This window comes from Equus quagga, chromosome 10 (genome assembly GCF_021613505.1).
Source record: "Equus quagga isolate Etosha38 chromosome 10, UCLA_HA_Equagga_1.0, whole genome shotgun sequence".
Classification (NCBI taxonomy): Eukaryota; Metazoa; Chordata; class Mammalia; order Perissodactyla; family Equidae; genus Equus; species Equus quagga.
The window spans coordinates 23133617-23142378 of record NC_060276.1 but is presented as its reverse complement, the minus strand read 5'-3'; positions in this window follow the sequence as shown (position 1 = coordinate 23142378).

Below are 8762 nucleotides of genomic sequence, written 5' to 3'. Positions count from 1 at the left end.
CAATGAAAAAACTAGACAAAATATATGAAACAGATGTTTTTCTATTATTGGAACTTCAAAAGCCACAGGATTGGAACTCCTGCTTCAAGCAAGATGAAAAAAGGGAACAAATTACGTTCCCACCTGAAACAACTAAAATTCTGGACAAAATATATGAAACAACATTTTTCTAAACATCAGACATTAGCCAACACAGGACAGTGATTCCTGAGATGGGGGAAATAAATGAGGTAAACCCTATGACTGCTTCCAGCTTACCTCCTGGAGAGGTGTTCCCTGTTGCAATGCAGTGGGCAGAAGCTGGGAGGAACTTGACAATCTATCTGAGTGGAAGAGACGAGTGGAGAGATCAAAGAGGTAAAAGACTAGAGTTCACAGGATAGAGTAATGGAGAGGTGAGGGTTACGCTGAGAGAATGCTCTGAAGATATGCACAGGGTTCCTTTTGAGTCTTGAACCAAGTGCCTGCATGTGCGGAAAACTACCTGAAATCAGAAAAAGCACCACTGAAAAGGAGCAAAGAGAAGAATCCGTGAAAACCACATAGAGCCGAGAAAATTACCTATTCTCATCAACCGGCAGAAATGCTTGTAATTCACAAGGACTTGGGTATAGTGTCAGAAGGATATTGCCTCGGTAGTGGTGCAAAAGTATCCCTAGACTAAAGGCTATTGTGTTCCCATCTAATAAACTTAAAAGTAAGTCTTGAAATAATCAAGCTGGGAAAACTGGACAGCTACATGCAAAAGAATGAAAGCAGACCATTATCTTACATCATACACAAAAATTAACTCAAAATGGATTAAAGACTTCAATGTAAGATCTGAAACCATAAAAATCCTAGAAGAAATATCGGCAGTATGCTCTTTGACATGGGTCTTAGCAACATCTTTCCAAATACCATATCTACTCAGGGAAGGGAAACAAAAGAAAAAAATAAACAAATACGACTACATCAGACTAAAAATCTTTTGCAAGGCAAAGAAAACCATGAACAAAATGAAAAGACAACCCACCAACTGGGAGAAGTTATTTGCAAGTCATATATCTGACAAGGGGTTAATATCCAAAATATATAAAGAACAACTCAACAACAAAAAAGCAAACAACCCTATTAAAAGATGGGTAAAGGATCTGAACAGACATTTTTCCAAAGAAGATATATAGATAGCCAGCAAGCACATAAAAAGATGTTCAACATTGCTAATTATTAGGAAAGTGCAAATCAAAACTACAATGAGATATCACCTCACACCCATCAGAATAGGTATTATTAAAAAGACAAGAAACAATAATTGTTGGAGAGGATGTGGAGAAAAAGGAACCTTCAAACACTGCTGGGGGGAATGTAAACTGGTGCAGCCACTATGGAAAACAGTATGGAGATTTCTCAAAAATTTAAAATAGAAATACCATATGATCCAGCTATTCCACTTCTGGGTATTTATCCAAAGAACATGAAAACATTAATTTGAAAAGATATTTGCACCCTAATGTTCATCACAGCATTGCTCACAATAGCCAAGACTTTGAAACAGCCCAAGTGCCCATCAACAGATGAATAGATAAAGAAGATGTTGTATATGCATACATAATGGAATACTATTGAGCCATAAAAAGACAAAATCTTGTCACCTGCAAGAACATAGATGTATCTTGAGGGTATTATGCAAAGCAAAATAAGTCAAGCAAAGAAAAACAAATACCATATGATTTCACTCATATGTGGAAGATAAAGAAACAAATACCTAGATACAGAGAACAGATTGGTGGTTACCAGAGAGAAAAGAGAGTGGGGGGAGGGCAAAAAGGGTAAAGGGCATATTTGTACAGTAATAGATGGAAACTAGACTTTTAGTGGTGAACACAAAGTAGTCTATATAGAAGTTGAAGTATAATGATGTATGTCTGAAATTTGTATAATGTTATAAATCAACGTTTCCTCAATAAATAAAAAGAAGAAAAAATAGAAACCAGTAAGGATATAGGAGACATGAAAAACACTATCAACAACCACTATCAATTGACCTAATTGATATTTGTAGAACTCTCTACCTAACAACAGCAGAATACATATTCTTTTCAGTTGTACACGGACATTCTCCAAGATACACCATGTTCAGGACCACATGGCAAATATCAATAAAATTAAACAGGTTGAAACCATGCTGTGTATTTCCTGTGAACCTGAATAAAATTAAATTAGAATCCAATAGCTAAAAGATATCTGAAATATACCCAAATATTCATAAATTAAAGAACACTCTTGGCTCAAATAAGAAACCACAAGGTAAATTAGAAATTATTTTGAAATGAATAATAGTGAAAAAATATCAAAAACATGATATACAGCTAATACAGCATTCAGAGGAAATTCTATAGCATTAAATACTCACATTAAAAAAGAAAGTCTAAGATAAATGATTTAAGCTGCCATTTTATGAATGTGTAAAATAAACAAGCAAAATAAACCTAAAATAGAAGGAAAGAATAAAGATAACAGACCCATGACAGAAAATGAATAAACACTAGAGGAAATCAAAAGCTGGTTCTTACAAAAAAATCAAGAGTCAATAAAACTGATAGGTCTCTAGTTAAATAGATTAAGAAATAAAGAAAGAAAACACAAATTAGCAATATCAGGAATGTAAAGGCGAAAATCAGTAGCAATTCAACAGATTTTAAAAGAATAAAGGACTATTATGTATAAATATAATATGCCAATAAATATAACTTTGATAAAATAGAGAAATTTATTGAAAGATGCAAACTACTAAAACTGACCCAAGAAAACATAGAAAACACAAATACATATACATCCTTTAAAGAAATGGAATTTGTAATGAAATACTTTCTCACAAAGAAAATTCTGTGCCCAAATAATGGTTTCAATGGTGAATTCAATCAAATATCAAGACAGAGATACTATCAATCCTTTAAAGACTCTTTCAGAAATATAAAAGGAGGGAATGCATCCCAGCTATTTTCATGAGGTCAGAACTAACCTTAACAAATGTTTAATAAAAGTTAAATTTTATTAAAAAATAAAAAGTTTAATAGCAAGTATAATACATTGTGACCAAGTGGAGTACATCCTAAGAATGTATGCCTGGTTTAACATTTGAAAATCAATCAACGTAATTCACCATATTAACAAAGTGAAGAAAAAAACCACATGATCATTTCAATAAATGCAGAAAGAACATTTGAAGAAATACGACATCCGTTCAGCAAAACTCTAACAAGATTAAGAATAGTAGGAAAATTCCTGAGCTTAAGAAATGACATCCACAAGAATCCTACAGTTAATATTGTACTTAATGGAGAAGGACTGAATTCTTTTCCCTAAAAATTAGAAACCACAAGAATGTCAGCTCCTACCACATCTATTCATCATAACACTGGAAGTTCTATGCAGTGCATTAAAGCAAGAAAACAAAATTTAAAAAAACAGAGAAATTGTAAATAATTATATAAAACTATATTTGATGACACCATGATAACGCATGTAGAATATCATAAAGAATCTACGTGAAAGCTACTACTAATTATGGATTAATTTAGCAAGGTCAATATAGAAAAATCAATTGTATTTCTAGATACAAACAAGAAGCAATTGGAAAATTAAATTTTAAAAATAAAATTTGCCATAGCATCCAAAACCATCACATACTTAAAGATAATTTTAACAATATATGGGCAAAACTCATACATTAAAATAATAATTAAAAGAAACATTGTTGAGAAAAATTAAGGAAGGCCTAAATAAAGTTTACCATGTTCATAATATGGAAGACTCAATATAGTTATGATGCTAATTATTCCCAAATTTAAGTATAGATTCAATTGAATTCTGATTGTATTGACAAGCTAATTATAGAATTCATGTGGAAATGTAAATGATTTTGAATAGCCAAAATAGTTTTGGAAAGGAGCAACTTGGAGGATTCAACTACTGAGTATCAAGACTTACTATAAATCTACAATAATCAAGACAGTGTGTTATTGGCAGAGTAGACATATCCATGGAACGATATAACGAGTCCAGAAATAGAACCACACATATTTGGGTAATTGGTTTTTCATAAAAATGCCAAGGCAATTTGAAAGGGAAGTGTGGTAGGCAGGATTTTGGCCCTCATGATCTTTGCCTTTTCGTGTTATGCCTGTATATATTATGTTTCATGGCAAGGGACTTTGCAGATGAAATTAAGTTATGGAACATACGTAGGGAGATCCTCCTGGTTAATCCACATGGGCTCAGTGTAAACATATGGATTCTTAAAAGCAGAAGAAGCCAGTGACAGGAGATAGACGTGACAGAAAAGGAGGCAGGAGACATTCAAAATGTGAGTGGTATATGACCAACCATTGCTGGCAATGAAGATAGAAGAATGGGACTCAGGAATGGGGGTGACCTCTAGAAGTTGGTAGAAATCCTCAGCCTATATCCAGCAAGGAAACGAGGACTTCATTCCTACAACCACAAGGAACTGAGTTCTTTCAGTAACCTGAATGAGCAAGCAAATGGATTCTCCCTTACAGCCTCCAGATAGGAATACAGCCCTGAGAGCCTCTTGATTTTAGTGTAGTGAAACTCATGTCATACTTCTGAACTACAGACAGTAAGATAATAAAATTCTTTTATTTTAAGCTCTTAAGTTTTTGGGAATTTGTTGCAGCAGCAATAGGAAACTAATACAGGAAACAGTAGTATTTTTAACAAATGGTGCCAGAACAACTGGATATCTTTATGTAAAACTATAAACCTCAAGTGTTACCTCATGACTATAAACAAAAATTAACACAAAATTAATCAAAAATCTAAAGATAAGGGGCTAGCCCAATGGCATATTGTTTAAGTTCATTTGCTCCACTTTGGTGGCCTGTGGTTTGTGAGTTTGGATCCCAGGTGTGGACCTACACACCGCTCATCAAGCCATGCTGTGGTGGCATCCCACATACAAAATAGAGGACGATTGATAGGATAGATGTTAGATTGGGACAATCTTCTTCAAATAAAAAGAGGAAGATTGACAACAGATGTTAGCTCAAGGCCAAACTTCCTCACCAAAAGAAAAACAAAAAAATCCTAAAGATAAAAGGTAAAACTATAATATTTATGGAAAAAAATATAATCTTATTCGTAAAATATCATATTGCCCTAAACTAGAAGTAGCCAAATATTCCTTATATAGGAGGCAAAAGGCAAGACTTATAAAAGAAAAAAACTGATAAATTGAATTTCATTTAAATAAAAACATTCTGCTCTTTGAAAGACTTAGTAACATGAAAAGGCAAGATATATACTGGGAGAAAATATTTGTAGAACATGTATCTAACCGAGAACTTATATCAAGACCATATAAAAACTCCTATAAACCAATAATGATAAATAACCCAATAAAAGTGGCAAAAACTTGAACATCATCTCACAAATGAAGATGTACAAATGATTAATAAGTGCACAAATAGATGCTCAATATTATTATTCATAAAGGAAATAAAAATTAAATCCCTAATGAGATATACTATATACCCATTAGAATAGCTAAAATTAGCAAGACTGACAATATCAAGAGTTGACAAGGATGGAGCAACTGGAACTCTCATATACTGCTTGTCAGAATCTAACACGGTACACATCCTCTGGAAATCACCTTGGCAATTTCTTATGAATTTAACATGCATTTATGATGTGACCCAGAAATTCCACACCTAGTTATTTACAAAAGCGAAATAAAAATATGTCCATACAAAGACGTGTATGCAAGTATCCATAGCAACTTTATTTATAGTAGCTAATTTCTGGAAAAAAGCCAAAAGTCCCTCAGTAAGTGGATACTCAAATTGTGAAATATCTATACAATGCAATACTATTTAAGAATAAAAACGGATTATCTACTGATTCACATGACAACTTGGATTAATCTCAAAAATACTGAGTGAATGAGACCAGTCAGAAAAGTGTGCATAAGGTATTATTATGTTAATATTCATTTCTAGAGTAGCCAAAATAATCTATGGTAACAGAAGACAGATAAGAGGTTGCCTCTGTTTGGGAGAAGGAGTTGAAATTTAAGTGCACAGAGATGGGAGGGGACTTTTAGGGTGCTGGAAATTCTTGTCTTGATTTCGCTGGTGGTTACATGGTTTTATACATTTTTCAAAAGTTCTCAAATTGTAGTTTCAAAATTGGCTCATTTTATGTATAAATTATGCCTCCATAAAGTTTATTTGAAATATGATTTGCATGGGAAAACAAACAAACAACAACAACGACTCCCCTTTGGATGATACTCTGAAGCTTAGCAAATTCTAGGAATCTAATTTTGGCTTTCAAGTCATTTCCAAGTTTGGCCCAAACCCACATTTTCACGCTTCCACACTTGCTGCCACTGACCTACATACACCAAAAGTGATTTTCAAGTTTCCAGGAAAACATGATTATTTGTTGTCCTGATATTTTCTATCTTCTTTCCTTTTTTTTGGGTGGGGGGGGAAACTAGCCCTGAACTAACTCCTGCCGATCCTCCTCTTTTCGCTGAGGAAGACTGGCCCTGAGCTAACATCCATGCCCATCTTCCTCTACTTTATACGTGGGACGCCTACCACAGCGTGGCGTGCCAAGCGGTGCCATGTCTGCACCCAGGATCCAAACCGGCGAACCCCGGGCCCCCGAAGCAGAACGTGTGCACTTAACCGCTGTGCCACTGGGCCAGCCCCTTCTTTCCTTTTTTTCAGACTCTTTTTTGCATTTGATATCCTCTCTCAACTATATTTGTTCAAATGTTATTTCCACTAACTAAATGGTCCACTTAAATATCAACTTCTCCATGACACCTTTCTTGAATACTCCCCTCTTATATGCACTTCTCTTGATCTCCCCCAAACTTTCCATTTTGTATTAAATTTGCTTATGTAAATCTTATTAGAACTAAGATACGTATTTTGTTATCCATAACAGTACTTTGTCTGTTTTGTTGCATACTATAGTCCCTATATAAATAATGAATTCATGAACAAATGAATGAATGAATATATGAATATGGAAATGTGTAAGAGGCAGAAAAAACTAGGGACAAAAGTGGGTCAACAAAAATTTGCAGTTAAATAGCATTGCTCTCTCCTATATTTTGTTACAATTTGTAAGATGTAACTAAAAAATTCAGTCAAGTATCCATGAACATATCAAGTACAAATTGATGATTGTCACAATCCAAAAGAACAGCTTTCAAATAATGAGAAATCCCCTGGAAAATATGGTGGCACATTGACAACTATCTTCCTCAGAAACTTAATTGGCCTTTTAAATATCCAAAATTCTTTATCTATTTCATGCTGAAATTGAGACTACTGCATGGTGCTATCATAAACTGTTACAGTTTGGTCATTCTTTCCTTTTCAGAGTTAAACACTATTACTTATACCTTCCCTCTTTTTTCTCACTCCCACCTCCTTCACAAGTCCATTATGTTTGGAAGGTCTTTGACATTCTCAATAAGTCTTTTTGCAAAGCTGAATATTTAAACTATTTTATTGTTGCCATTGATAAAGTATCTTCCCTATTTCATTAAAAATTAAATGAAGACCCATGGGGCCGAGAGAAAGTGGATTGCCAATTTTTCTCTTTGCTCTTGAGAATGATTTATGAAGCTCAAATACATTCATAAACTGAGATACCATACCCAAGGGAAAATAAGCTGGAATTTATTCCATTGTTAGTGGTTTGCAGTATAAAATGGTCTCTACCAAATTTACATGGCAAATTTAAGTCATATTTAACCACATAATGTCATCCCAGATGATGAGAAATAGGAAAAGCAAACTTCTATTTGTCATCCAGATCAAAAACCTTAGAGCAGTTTGGAATCATGTGTCTATTTTACATGGTTAAATCTAAAATTATATCACCACAACTGAGTTCGGTTCATTAAAGCTTATTTATTCGGAGGAACAACATTCTTTCTGCTGTATTTTCATATGACTTGAGCTATTTATTCAACTTATGTTTTCACAAAATGACACAGAAAATAACAGCATCACAGAATTGAGGTTGGGTTTTAATCTATATTTATTGTACCAATCAGCAAAACCACAGCCTGGATTCTTTGTTTAAAATTTTCAAATGTATGTGTGTTAAGTTTATGGTCATCCTGCCCCTGACCTTTCCATTGACTACAGCCTCACGATGCTCTAAATATTGTAGGACAATAGGCACACTTTTTCACATTATCCAGAATAATTCAGCAATAATCTAAAACAGCTAGTGCAACTCTCACTGTGATTACCAAAATTTTGGTTAAAACTTTCAAGAAAAACAGGGACCATCTAACAAATTGGTACAATTATCAGCATGACCAGCCAAGGGGTACACTGTATTTGAATAAAATAGACCTTTGATTTCCCGCTCAATTTCTATTCCATGCCCTTGTTCAAGGTCTGTTCCGCCACAGGCCCAGCTGGGCTAGGACGGTGGGCGATCAGGCCGAGAGACTGAAGAAACGACCAGGAAACTGCGAACAAGACGTATGGGTTTATTGGGGCTTGCTTACAGGGAGGGTGTCCAGTGGCGGCCAGCTGGACAGAAGTGTACACCCGCAGCCGCCCCCTAAGAGAAGCTTGCTTAACTAGCCAGAGGAACAAAGGCTGCATGCTTGCCAAAGGGTTGTCCTTGGTACCACCAGTGTTCCCAGGAATAGTGGCTCACATGGAGGGGCTCTGTGTCACTGTAAGACATGGCGTTCTTCTCATGAGATAAGG